Below are 14,706 nucleotides of genomic sequence, written 5' to 3'. Positions count from 1 at the left end.
AACATTTTGTCTGTTCTAGTGATTCTTCTGCAGTGTTTTAAAAATCAAACAAAAACTATTACACTCTTGAGTATTATTAATTGCCCACTGTATGCTTGGCAATAATTATACATATGCACTGGCTTCAGATAGAGAACCAGCATTTGTAATACAGGATAATTGGAATAATGTACACCCTACAGTAAAATATAACGATGTTCAGTCTGTAAGAAGTTATTCAAAATACACTGTCGGCCTGAGAGATGAATAGGGCCTGGGTACTGAGGGGGCGTGGCCAAATCTCTGAGGCATGGTCATGTCCCCTCAGAATAAAAAACAAACTCAATGTAATATACTATGCCTGGCTCCCCAAAGCCAAATGCTGCAAAGGAAACATCTGTCCATCTCAGCAGCTGGCCCTGGGCCCCTCCAAAAGACACAGGGTAATTAGTGCCCCCCCTATTCCTCTCGGCGCCCCTCTATATACTGTAACAAACCAATGCTGAACGACAACATAAAGAAGTGTTTTTTTAAAAACTTTTGGATTACCCTTTATTCTATGTACAGTGAAGAGAGCGCTGAAGGAGGTAAGAATCATTGAATCACATGGGTAACCATGTGCTTGTTCACAGCCTTTGGGCCTCATTTATTAACGAGTTTTATCACCAAAACGAGTGATAAATGTCACGGTGTATGATAATGGTGCTCCAGCCAATCAGCTCCCAACTGTCAACTGTTAGAAAAATGACAGTTGGGAGCTGATTGGTTAGAGCACCATTTATCATACACAGTGAAATGTATCACTCGTTTTGGTGGTAATAAATGGGGACCTTTATATGAAAGTGAATAACAGAGCAGCATTAATCAGTGTTCTGTCTATAGGCCATCATCCATTTATGAGAAATGTGCACACGAGAACTCTGATCAGTTATCCATATTTCCACCCTTGCAATGTAGCAAAACCAGGGTGCTAGCAAAAGTGCCATTTACTGGGGATTGGTAATCTCTGCTTCAATCTTAATTTGTAGCTAATACACTTTCAAAATTGGGAAAATATATTCAGGTCAGCACCGCTCCTCATTAACGTGAGGCCGCAGAGATGGGTCCTTCTACATGATCAGGAAGTGGTTGCATCTCAACACTGTAGCTGGAATTCTCACCATGGCAGAAAATCACACATGGAAAGCGACGTATAATAGAAAGTTAAGGATGAGGTAATGATTGTGGAGAGTATATTTGGAACACTCATCCTATATTATTCAAAGGAATGTAGCATCATTTATTAATGACAGCAAACCGATAAAAGTTCCTTTGAATTTTCCATTTTGATATTTCACCCCCTCCTCATTCCAGTGCGTGTTATATATCTGAGAAAATTGCCCTATTTCGTTTTATATATAACAGTAATCCCTAGTTCAGACATTCAACAATCAAGTGTGTGAGACGCGTACATTACACTATAGTGTTACTAACTGCAGCATTGGCCACTCTTTCTGACTAACTAAGGGGTCTATTTACTAAGCCTTAGATGGAGATAAAGAGAACTGAGGTAAGGGAATGGGTTCGATTCCCGTCAGCGGCAGCCCGACAGGAGCAGAGTTAGAAGCAGCGGAAGCCCGACAGCGCTGGAAATCCCGATCGTGGATAGGTAAGTATAGACTAACCTAACCTAACCCCCCTAACCCTCCTTAGGGGTGCCTAACCCTAACTTCCCCCCCAAGTGCCTAACCCTAATCCCCCCTCTAAGTGCCTAACCCTAACCACCCCCTTCCCCGCTGCCTAAACCTAAGTCTCCCGGGGGGGTGCCTAACCCTAAGTCCCCCCCGGGAGTGCCTAACCCTCCCTCCCCCTAGCCTAACCCTAACCCTCCCGGGGGGGGTGCCTAACCCTAAGTCCCTAAACCTAACCCTCCCCCCCCGCGGCTGTCCGCTCGTGGCGCCCCCGGCATCACTACGATCGTGATGCCGGGCGCCGGTCTCCCGGCATCGGGGAAATGCGGGCGTCTACATCTAGACGCCCAGCATTTCACCCATGCCGGGATAAGACAGTCGGGAAGCCGGTTGCCGGTATTTAGGCAGTCGGCTTCCCGATTACTTCCCGAGGTAAGGTACCAGCCAATCGGCTCCTGTCATTTTTCAAACACAGCCTGTGACATGGCAGTTAGGAGCTGATTGGCTGGTACATTATCTCTGTTCATTTTATCTCCATCTAAGGCTTAGTAAATAGACCCATGTATTTCTTAATTTCGACAAAAAGAGATTGTCCTGCACAGAAAAAACTTTCAGACTCCTATCCCTTAACCATGATATACAATAATCTATTTCTGTTTGGCTAGTAATAATTACTTTTGCCACATCGTATACATAATAGGGTAGGGTGCCATCAAACTCATTAAATTGTCAAACTTAAAGAATGAGGTTCATTGGTGCTCTCTAGGAGTAGTGTAAAATTGTCCTTAGTAATATAGTGTGATATGATGTGTTTCTTAAAACATAACTTATAATGTTCATTCATTAAAATACACCTGTGTTGTGTCTCCACTTTGTTCTGGCGAAATACAGTAAAATAGAGAAAAGTAGTGAATAAAGTAAGGAAATAGTGAATTTAAAATATTAAATGGATAACGTCATATCTGTTGTGAGTGTCAGTGATTTAAAACACTCCTACATTGGTAATATGTTACAGAAGCCTGTCAATGATTTTCCAAGGTACAGTACATATAGCTAATATATTTATTTGGTATCTCCAGGCTATAGGCTGCACTGTATGATTGGAAACATTAGTTGCGTTTTATTTGAAACAAATGTTTCTTGTTTCGAAAATAGATACTTTATGTGGACAGTGGCAACATTAAACATCTTCCTACTGGAACTTGGCAGGCCTGTTATGATAGGTTCTTACGATAATTAAATTCTATTATGAATCACACATTTCACAAGGCTGCAGTGTTTATTCTGCTCCCGTCTTCGCTGGCATGTACGTCACCTATTAGGTTTTAAAGCAGTGTGTATGATAGATACATAAAACTACCAAAAATGTAGCACTTCATCCAACGTATATCTTGATATTTAGTGTTTAGCCCTTTACATCATATATACTAGCCCTTTACATCATATATACTGTATATCTATGGCTAGGTTTTTTCAATATATCTGGAGATTCAGTCTGCAATAGGTATATAGCTTCTGATTTAGATGTAGACGTCACGACAGTTGGGAGAGGAGGGGGGGGTTCCGTTTGTCATCTTGCACTGGGCTCCAAAGACCCTAGTTACACCACTGCTCACTTCCGACAATTTCATTATCTGTTAACGGCACAACCATCTCCTCTATCCACCAAGTGCTTTTGGAGTTATCCTTGACTCCTTCAAACCACACATTCAGCACATCTAACAGTACTGCCATTTCCATCTAAAACTTATTTCCAGGATCAGACTCTTCATCACCCTGGATGCTGCTAAAACCCTCATCCAATCATTGGTCATCTCCAGATTGGACTACTGTAACCTTCTCCTATCTGGCCTCCCTGACTCCCACCTCTCTCCACTACGATTTGTCCTCAATGCTGCTGCCCGGCTCATCTTCCTCTCCAAATGTGCTACATATGCCTCCCCTCTCCTACACGCCCTACACTGGCTTCCCTTTCCCCTCAGAACCCAATTCAGGCTTCTCACACTCACTTCAAAGCCATCACCCATTTACATCTCTAACCTTATGTTCCTTCACACTCCTGCCCACCCTCTTCGCTCTGCAAATGAATGCTGCCTCTCCTGCCAACTGATTCCTTTCCACACAACTACCACCAAGATTTTGCACATGCTGCTACCTACCTCTGGAATTTTCTACCTCTCGCTATTAGACTCTCAACCTCTTTACGAAACCTCAAACCTCTCACGACCCACTTCTTCATCAAATCCATCCATCTCTTATCCTAACCCTCTGTCCCATTCTCACTGTCTACCCAATCTGTGTCACCCCTGTCTGTCTGACCATCCCCTTTAGAATGTAAGCTCTCACAGGCAGGGCCATCTTCCCCATGTGCATTTTATTCCCTTACTGCTATTTTCTACTCCATACTCCTTACACCAGCACTTAATCATTGACTTCTGCCACTCTGCTAATAGAGTGATAAGACCGCTGTTGCAGCAATGTTTATATACCATGTACGTGTGCTGTAATGTCTTGTACTGCAAGTCACTGTTCTCTTGTTTTGCTCAACTGTTTATGCACTTTTTTAGACTCTGCAGAACCCTTGTGGCACCATATAAATAAAGGATAATAATTGTATAGGAATTTGTTTAATAATTTTTTTTACATTTATGTTGCTCATTTAGGAGATTAGGTTAAAGAATGTTCTCATTGGGAAGTTTACAATCATCTTTCCAAGGTCTATATGACTTTACTGGCTGCCATGTGCTTGTTTCTGTGTACTACAGGCAAATATTGTAAGAAGTACACATACACCGTAAAAGTTATTTACTAAGCTACAGTAGCAAAATTGCATCTTCTTGGCCCTTCTCCCCACTGTGTGATGCCACGAATCACGTCACCACAACCCCCACACTTGCCCATGGGGACAGCATGCAAGGGCATTGGGTCTGCCTTTATTACCTGTGTCACTTTAATGTTTTTGGATAATTTTTATTACTTGGGATTTTGTGTGCATACATACTCTTACATGCCCAAATCAACCAGGATTAATGGTAATTTCAGTTTGCCCACTGAAAGCATTGGGTAATTCCCTAGTGCCAGAACCTCTTGGCACAAACAATGAAAAACTCAACTCTTTTGTGGGGAGAATAAGCTTTACGGCCCCCTGCTAACCAGAGAATGCCCCCATAATCTTGCCCTCTCCGTGCTTAATATTTCATATAAAGATCTCACCTTGCAAAGTGTAATTTTAGTGTTGCATGTGGGTGTCATTTAAGGAACACAGGACCTGATTCAGAAATGAATGTACACTCGTTATTGTTGCAAATGGCCATTGTTTTCTCTACAGCGCATGCGTCAGAGTTACACTGAACATAAGCGGTCATAGAGAGGATTTATTTGTAAAGTGATTGACAGTCTGGGACCATTTGTGGGTGGTAACCATGAGGGAGGGGTGGCAACTCAAATGCAAACCTGATGCTACCATTTTGAGGGTGTCACAGCCCATAACACTGTTCCTTTATGAATGTAAAAAAATGGCTGATCATAGTTTTATGATAATTTTCTCTTTAAAGTTACATATGTAAGATGTAATTTGTCTTTTGATTTGTTATTTTTTTTTACATAATTCATTTGCAGAATGCTCTTCTCCCACACGTGACATTGCCTGTTCATCTCCACCACATTTCTGCAGTAAATTATGTCATTTCCAAACTGACTTGTAGCGCCCCCTGGTGACATCTGATTAGGTGACAACCGTAGTGGGAGGAGCAAGTAGAACATCTGTTAAACCGCAGAGAGGAGGCTTCCAAAGTGTGAGCTAGTGGCGAGCTTGGAGCAAAGTGTGAGGTTTAAGGACTATAAAGACCTATTCTGTAAGTAAGGAGCAGTGGGCAACTATAAACGTTCCATCTTGCATTTGCGAGGATGACTAGTTTGTGTGATCTCTGTTACAACGTTTGGTTTTCTTTTTTTGTAAATGGCATAGTCAGACCTTAGACCTGCTTTAAATAAAATAAAAGGTCTGCAACGACTGTGTGGTCTGATATAGGATCTCCTGTTGTACTAGGCATGCAATAGTGAATGTTGAAGCCCTTTGTGACATTGTTATTGTGGATATTGTAGATATTCACATAGTGGGCCTGGTCCAGAACTGCAGCCCCATCAGCGTCTTTATGATAATGCTGCAACCGATTCTTCCTAATCCGTCTTGCTGCACCATCGGTCATACCAACCATCAAAGCACCAGTCCTATGGCAGGTGTGATTTCTATGTCTGAACATGGCCTCCTGTGTCAGCGCTACTGTCTGCCTAACCACCCTCCTGTTACCACACAGCAACGCCCACTGAAATCCACGGCTCTTACGTCTAAATTCATTCTGCATCTCCCGGCGGTAACCATTGGGACACGAGCAGTGCCACACGGACGCACTCTCAGAATTAAAAGACCGGCCCACTGCGTGCGGCATCAACACTGCGTGCACCTCTGAGCCAGGTCCAGTGTGTCGGGTGCCATGTGTGTCTAAAATTAATAAAATATCAAATTGTATCTAATTGGTTAGTAGGCAAAAAAAAACAACTCTGACAACAAATTACCCATGTAACACAAAACTTACTCCAGCTGCGCCAGACCCACTCTGTACCACTAGTGCAGCTGTTGCTGAGTTGATCCTGCGCAACTTTGTATAGCGTAAAATACAGCATTGGTTCTGAGCATGTGAAAAAAACAGAACGCATGCATACAGGGCCGGCTCCAGGGATAGCTGCGCCAGGTGCAGGATGGGTATTATTCGCAGCTTGCAACCAGAAATGGGGGCGTGGTCTAATTACCAAAGGCCACCCCCCTAAATGACGTTATTTGGGGGTGTGCCCGCATGGCACGCTGCCTGTGCAACGTCAGGCTGGGGGCGAGCCCAGCACTCCGTCACTAGCTGGGCTACCCCCAAGCCCACTCCCTGCACTAAATGGATACCGCACGCATGCACGCAGCATCAATTCAGCTGCTCCGGGGTCCGGCTGCGGTTGTGGGGGTGCCCAACCTCCCGACCACCCGTGGGACACTTCGGCCCATGGGTGGAATAGCGGGACAGTGCCCGAAAGTGGGACTGTCCTGCTGCAATTGGGATGTTGGGAGGAGTGCGCCCTCTATGGGGTGGTGCCCCTGTTCGACTGCACTGGTAGAACATGCCTCGAGCACTTGCACCTGCTTGCAAATGAAGAGGGGCGGTGTAATGTATGCCGAGTCCAGTAGGGTGTGCTGGTGTAATGGTGAAGGGATGTAGACCCGCACATTGAAGCACATAGGCCTGTGGAGGCTGTATCTGTTGTGGATGATGATACCGGTCGCCAGGGCTAGCTAGCCCCTCCAGGTTGGATGATTGTGGATTCCCTGCTGATAGGTGCTATTATTTCTGTGAGCGTATTTTAATCAGATTTTATTATGCACAGTAATACCTGCTGTATTGGAGAGTTTTTATTATTTCATTTAAATATAATGGCAAATGTTTCCAATTTTTTGTGGGGGGGTGTATAAGTGTTTCTGATGTACAGTATGCTTCATTTAAACCTGACGTATATGTTAATGATGCAGATATGCATGCATCTTGCGATGTGTACACCCCAGCATATAGGTATTAATATGCTTTTTTATGTGCAGATTTTTAGAGCTTAGGGATTATATTTAATAAAGTGTAGAGTTTTTCGAAGTGGAGATGTTGCCCATAGCAACCAATCAGAGTCTAGCTATTATCTTCTAGAAGGTGCTAGGTAAATGATAAGTAGAATATGATTGGTTGCTATGGGCAACATCTCCACTTCTATAAACTCTACACTTTAGTAAATTTACTTGCCAATACTTGCTGACTGCCAGGGAGACTCCCTGAAATTGTAGCAATATCCCTGACTCCCTGAAGAGTCTAGCAAGCTCCCTGATTGCACCTTACCCCCATTATGTATGTTATATAAAACAAAATCAGAGAGATATGCATTTAAAATTGGATCATTAGTATAATTTCCCTGCATTGGATATAAGGCACAATGGGCCTGATTCAGAGCCGGACGCAATTAGCGCTCGCTCGTCCTGAAAATAGGGGTGGCTATTCAAATGAACCGTTCGCTCTTTGCGGTCTGTTCACGCCTCTAGGTCTGAACGAGCGAACAAAACTTGCGTTCGTTTTTTGGGAAACTACGCCCCCTGGCCGCTCGCATCCTACGTCATGTCCGCTATTTATTAGATTAATCGAGTACATCGACCAGGGTATGAGCTGCTCGCTATTCTTATGGTTGGTTTTTGCTACCACAATTTTGCGAGCAGTTCTGGCTTAAAAAAAACCCAGTGACGTGGTCAATGACGCTGCAGTTTTAAATATGCACACCCATAAAACGCCCGTTTTGACCTTTAAGCACGCCTGCGATCGGATCTCCACTCCCCGTTTTCAAGCACCTTCCCCTGTTACCACCCACAAACGCCTCATCCTGTCACTCAAATTAGCAGGCATTCGCTATTTTGCGAGCACATGAATTTCGGCCGCACTGACTGGTTCGCGCATGCGTATAACGATCCGTACGCATGCGCAGTTGGGCAAACATCGCTCGGAGCGAACGAGCTGCCACTTACGAGTGGCTCTGAATCAGGCCCTATGATCCCTATGGCTACATGCATATTCTTAAAAGTTACAGTGTATTTTCATCAACACATAGATCTTACTAACTGCTTTGGGGCTCATTTACATTTGGATGTAAATTAATTTTATGGCACTTTACCACCTTACTCATAGGTGTTACTGTCACAGGGCCTGATTCAGAGCCGCTCGCTCTGAATCAGGGCGGGGTTTTTGTATTTTTATTTTTTTGGCCTCCAGGCTGCTCGCTTAGCTGTGAGTGACCACCCACAGCTTTGCGAGTGGCCTGGCGATGGTCGCGATAATCGCGACCATCGGGCCTGTGGTAGGGTCTCGGCTCTCGCAAGCCCGACTGAACTTCCTGCTCTAATAAAGCAGGAAGTCCACTACTGACATCACTCGTGATGTCAGTAGGGCCGCCCGCAAACGCCAGGCGTTCCTAAGGGAACACCTGCGTTGGTGCAGTCACCCCCCCTCCCCGCCTACAAAACGGGGCGAGCTGTCAATCAACATCGACAGCCACACCGTCTTGTAGCGAGACCGTTGTGATGAAGCTGCCGTCGCAGTACGGGTCTCGCGCATGCGCACGCCGGAGGCGGCGCATGTGCAGTCGGGGACCATCGACCCGCTTGCGAGTGCTGTGCGCTCGCGAGCGGGTCTGAATCCGGTCCACAATCTCCCTGAAATGCTTTTTCAAAAGTAGGCATGTATGATTCACCCCTAGCCCCATACATGGCATGAGCCGCCTAGTGCTTAGTGACCAGTAGAAAGTTAGTAGAGGGACAGCATGCGTCACACTTTTAAAATGATTACCAATTGAACTTCGGTTTTGAGTTGATAGATCATGTGCACAAAATCTATTTTGAGGAACCTTTGGCGCAAGCTTGGGCAGAAACATAGCCACAAAGCTGCTTTTTTTCTTGACCAGGCTAAGTCCTACGAAATATATTTCGTGAGCCAGCTACAAATTTTATGCACCCAATCAGAAAAATAAATTTTGATAGTGTACAAATGAATTGCAATATCTCCCACAATAGGTTCTGTTTATATAACTGATTCTGTAGACAAATTGTACTGTCATCAAATACTAATATTTAATACTAGTATATTGGACCCGCTCTGTTCGGGCCCAACCTCCTCTCTACTGTTATGCTGCCCCCCATCCCCCAGCTCTGTTATGTCCTCTCCACTCCATCACGTCCCTAAGTCCCCCCATGACCTGCTCGCACTCCCATACCTACCCCGTTCAAGCAAAGGGTCATCCTCCTCTCTGACTGAAGACTTTGGTCCATCTCTTCTCCGTCGCAGTGTGATCCGTTAAAGGGGCGGTGTGCGCCCTGGCTTCTACTATGCGCATTGTGGAGTCGGGACAGACCTTCTGAAATTGTTATATATATAAGATTTTTAGACGAAACACAATGTGGTCATTTGCCAACAGTATATTTTCTCTACAAAACCAATAACAACTAAAGCAGCACTTCCACCTGTTGTCGACACAATGACATAAACAAAGGGCATGATTCAAACTCGCTCGCGAGTCTGGGGCCGGCCCCACTGACATCACAAGTGATGTCAGTGGGAGAGCTCTCGGCTCTGATAGAGCCAAAAGCACTCTAGGGCTTGCGGCAATGAGACCCTACCACAAGGGTCTCGTCGCAAGCCCGATGGTCGCGATGGTCTTGACCATCGCGACCATCTTCCTGGCCGCTCGCTATAGCTGTGGGTGGTCACCCTCAGCTATACGAGCGGCCCGGAGGCCGCTGTAAAAATTAAGAGGGACGGCCCTGATGCAGAGTGAGCGCTCTGTGAGAGCGTCCGGCTCTGAATCAGGGCCACAGTGCATAGCTGGTAGAGTGAGTCCTGATCTGTGGTTTCTTTGGTATGGCGCAATTACAATTCTACTAGTTTGGTATCTAAAAATGTGTATTAGGGGTGACTATACCTATAGTATTGTTGATGGTAATGATCTTTGAGAATTATTATTTCTGATGTTTTTCTGTGACACTGATTTCAAATTTGCTGGTGGGTATTTGGGAACACTGATACAGTAAGCATGATCTAAATGAATAAATAGTGGCCGGAGTGCATATTATGTGGGTGGCAGCAAGTTAGTTGGCAGGTATGTGACTTTTTCGGGTATGTTCTGTTGTCTCTGTTCCCTAACACACATTAGTAATTGCTTCGCTTCAAGACAAACTAAATATTGAGCGCAGAACATTGCCAAAAAGACTGTGTTGCCTGCCAATGGAAGGTAAATGATGTCTAGAGTGAATGCTTTGATTATGATTCATCAGAGCATTCAGTGCATAATCTATCATTTGGATCAGTCGCAGCTTTTGAAATAGAAAAGTTCAGATCTTAATGAAACTTGTCATCTCCATAACCCCTTTGGTTACGTCCTATTTTGTGCAATATGTGCCTGGCTCAAGCATTCTCTTGGCACTGTACATTTCTTTATAATAAGTTCTTATATATTTTTGCCATTGCAAGCGCCTATTACCTTATTACTTTATTATCTTGTTAGTCTTTAGTGGCCAAGTGTTTGGCAAGTTCCTTTTGGATCAAACATGTTGACCATTGTAGAAATTGACACTTAGAGAATGGATCAGTCAACCCGCAACAGTTTTTAAAACTTCAAAGTAAGGTTGGGTACACACTAGATCAGGCATGTCATACATGCGGCCCGAATAAACATTTTATGCGGCCCGAGAGTGTGGGCCCACATATATATAATATGCGGCCCACACCCCTGCCACAATCGGAACTCGGCTCCGATCAAGCAGTGTTTACTTTACAAGCTGGCAACGCTGGTCTCTGAAGCGATCAGAAGCCTCTGATCGCTTCAGAGGCCAGCATTCACAGTGATGCAGCGCGCGGGTGACATCATGACGTCGCCCACGATGAGCGGAGACTGCACCTGCCGCTCTGGATCTAATTAGATCCAGTCAGCGGCAGGCGTAAGCATAAGGGGCATTACTGGGGGCACAACATAAGGGGCTCTGCATAAGGGGCATTACTGGGGGCTCTGCATAAGGGGCATTACTGGGGGCACAACATAAGGGGCATTACTGGGGGCTCTGCATAAAGGCCCAATACTGGGGCTCTGCATTAAGGGGCATTACTGGGGGCTCTGCATAAAGAGGCATTACTGGGGCACTGAATAATGGGCACTACTACGGCACTGCATAAGGAGCATTGCATAATGGGCAGAAATTCAGGGGCATTGCAAAAGGTGCTCTAATACAGGGGGGAATTGCATAAGGGGCACTACTACATGGGACACTGCATTGGTTTTTACTAATAATAAACCTTTCAAAATTGCATATAAGACTTTTTTTTTTTTGTTGTGGCCCACACACTCTTAAACTTTGAATATTCGGCCCGGTTGGTATTTTGAGTTTGATATGCCTGCCTAGACGATGTGTGTACCCAGCAAAGGCAGATGCAACGGCACAATATATCGGGGAGTTCTGTACACACTGCACGATACAGGGCCAGACTGCCTATCTGGCACTTCTGGCAAATGCCAGAAGGGCCGATGGCCAAATGGGGCCGGTCCAGTGTAAAACCCTGGCCGAGCAGCTCTGCCTCCCGGCACACTGCTTGGCCGGGACACTGAAAGACGGGGGCGAGGCCAGGACTCTGTGACTCGCTGCATGCCTCTGTGAGACGTGGCCACGCCCCTTTTGCAAGGAGCTCCAGTCCGTCCCTGGCCCGATATATTTCGTTCCCATGACGCATCCAGAGGCATGGTGTCTGCCGCCGGATCTTCTGATCTCGAACGAAGCATGGCAGTGTTCAAACACACTGAGCAATGTGGCCAATATATCGTTTCCGATCTGCGTCGGAACAATATATCGTCCAAAATATCACTTAGTGTATACGCATGGGCGCCGAGAGAGGGGGTGTGTGTACAGTTTACCTGAGCCCGGGCTTGCCAGAGGGCCCGGTCCGGCATCGCCCCCCCCCCCCCTCACAGCAGCTCAGCACACAGCTTGTGCCGGGCTGCAGAGCGAGACTGCTGCAGCAGCCGGAGCAGTCTCCTACGGCTCCTTAGCGCCGGGCTTGGGGGGCTTACAGCGCCCCCCTCCCCAGCGCGCGGCACTGCAAAAGTGGTTTGTGTCTTTTTGGGCAAGGGGGCGTGACCACGCCTCCCGAGATTAGGCCACGCCTCCTCCTTTACCGGGGCCCGGCCGGGCTCTCTACGGTCCTGCATGTACGTATCTTCAGTATGATTGAGATGAAGGCTGGCAACTGTCAGATGAGTTGTTCTTTCTTTCACTAAACAGGGCTATTATTGTGGCAGTTGCATCCTATGTGCACCTTGAACAGTACCGGTGTGACTTTTGATAACTCAAAGACCCATGTAGGGAGACTAGGCAGCCTTCTCATCCTGGTTTGCTATCGAAACAGTACTTTAACAAATTACAGTATATTGTAAACATTGGTTGGGCCACTTACATGCTAGCCTTGACCTAACCAGATTTAGAAAATAATCCATTGTTTTAAAGCAGACGTTTTGGAAGCTTTACATGATATTGCTGGTTTCAGTGCCACTGAATCAAAAATGAACATTGGCGGTGATGTGTTGATATTAGCAGTTGTAAAAATACATTAGAGTTATTAAGGGTTTGGCAATTAGCGCAATTATTGTGAGATGTGACTCTATTTCCCCCAATTAACTTCATCTCCTTATTTTCGATGCATTGTTCTAAGGGAGTAGTTTACACATGTTAAGTAATTTTGTAAAGAGCAGGCAAAGCCACAATTTGCTGCGAGTTGCTGTATTAAGTCTGGGGGGGTAAATTTACGAAGATGGGAGTTCTATTTCAGAAGTGATGTTGTCCATAGCAACCAATCAGATTCTACTTCTCATTTATATAGCACGTTCTAGAAGATATTACTTGGAATCTGATTGGTTGCTATGGGAAACATCACTTCTTAATAGAACTCCCATCTTAGTAAATTTATCCCTGGGAGAGCTGCTTCTGTGCACTATCTGATCCGGCAGAGTGTGGCTCTGTATATGTGTGTGTGCTTTGGTTTGTTTTTGTCATCTTTTACTTTCATTTTTTACCTTTTTTTTTTTTTCCTAGCCTTTGTTATATTCACTAATTTGTCTCAAGGTCACAACAGACCTTGAGGGACAGTACAAAAATATTTTCATTTTTGAAGCAAGTCTTTGTTTGTGCTAATTGGAGCTGACATTTGAGGTTCAGTTTGAGCTGAAAACAAGTGCATATTGTTATTAAACTGAGAACTAATGCAAAGCATTCCGGAGCTTGGCCCCGATAAGAATGGCGTTGTCCTTTTGTAGCTTATGGGCTGCTAATTTGCAAATTTTTACGACGGCCGCGCATGCACAGTGTGCGCCCAGAATCCGAACCAGAAAGCAATGTGATGGCGTTACGCTATGACACTACTTCCATCTTTTCACCAGGATGAGCTCTTATTGGAACCCCTCTCCTGGCAAGAGATAGTAAATTTGTGTGAAAATATTAATTTACTTTGCAAACTTACACGAAAAATGCTAATTGTGATAAATATGCCCCTAAGTCACATGTCTATTTCAGGGAAAGAGCACCCATTACCTACACACATACTTCCCTACTTTCATTGGGGGCGGAGCATGGGTAGTGATCGCATCATGGTAACCCCGCACCCTCTTCACAATGCCAAAATTAATAGCATTGTGAGGCAGGGGGCAGGGCCACGATGACGCGATTCGCTACCCCCTCCCCTATGGGGGTTTCAATTGTTACCGCGGGGGAAGGCGGATAGGTCGGCCCCCGATTTTCGGGAGGCTTCCGTCCGAATTGGGAGGGTAAGTAAGTCTGTCTACACACAACGGGGCAGTTATTCTGAGTGTTTAACCAATATTTATTAGGATGTAGCCTAAGGATTACAGCTTCAAAAAATACTGATCATGAAGCTCCATGGTGATGTCACTGGATCCTACTGAGTGGACAGGCTACATACCATACTTGCCGACATTCAGCTCCCTCCTTCCGGGAGGCTGAATGCCTGCAAACAGTGGGGGGGCGTGGCCGGGCAATGGGCCCATGTTGGGGCCGTACGATTGCGTCATTGTGGCTCCGCCCCTCTTCACAATGCCAAAAATAAAGGCATTGTGAAGCAGGGGGCGGAGACACGATGATGCGATTGAACGCAAATCGCGTCATTGGCCCTCGCGCTGCGGGGGTTTCTAGTAGGTAGTTGGGGGGGCAGGCGGCAGCCAGGAGGCTTGCCTGCCTTTCCGGGGTGTCTGGAGCGGCACCAGATATTCGGGAGGCTCCCGACCAAATCGGGAGGGTAGGCAAACCTGCTTTATACGCATGAATATCGGATCAGCTAACAAAATGTCGTAGGCTTGCATGGAAAAGTCCTGGCTGGAGCTTGTAAGAATCTAACTGAAAAAAAAAACACTTTTGTGACCACAATGAATTTATGCCATACTT

The 14,706-nt window shown here is 45.6% G+C and overlaps 1 protein-coding gene across 6 annotated transcripts in view; it reads left to right on the top strand.

Moving 5' to 3' along the window:
* Positions 1-14,706, top strand: part of SLC8A3 (solute carrier family 8 member A3) — a 410,207-nt gene that overhangs the window by 132,323 nt on the left and 263,178 nt on the right. The window lies entirely within an intron of this gene.

The sequence above is a fragment of the Taudactylus pleione genome, unplaced genomic scaffold (genome assembly GCF_031769625.1).
Source record: "Taudactylus pleione unplaced genomic scaffold, aTauple2 ptg000113l, whole genome shotgun sequence".
In the NCBI taxonomy this organism is placed as follows: domain Eukaryota; kingdom Metazoa; phylum Chordata; class Amphibia; order Anura; family Myobatrachidae; genus Taudactylus; species Taudactylus pleione.
Note: the sequence above shows the minus strand (reverse complement) of the source record. Positions and strands in the feature narration are given on the sequence as shown.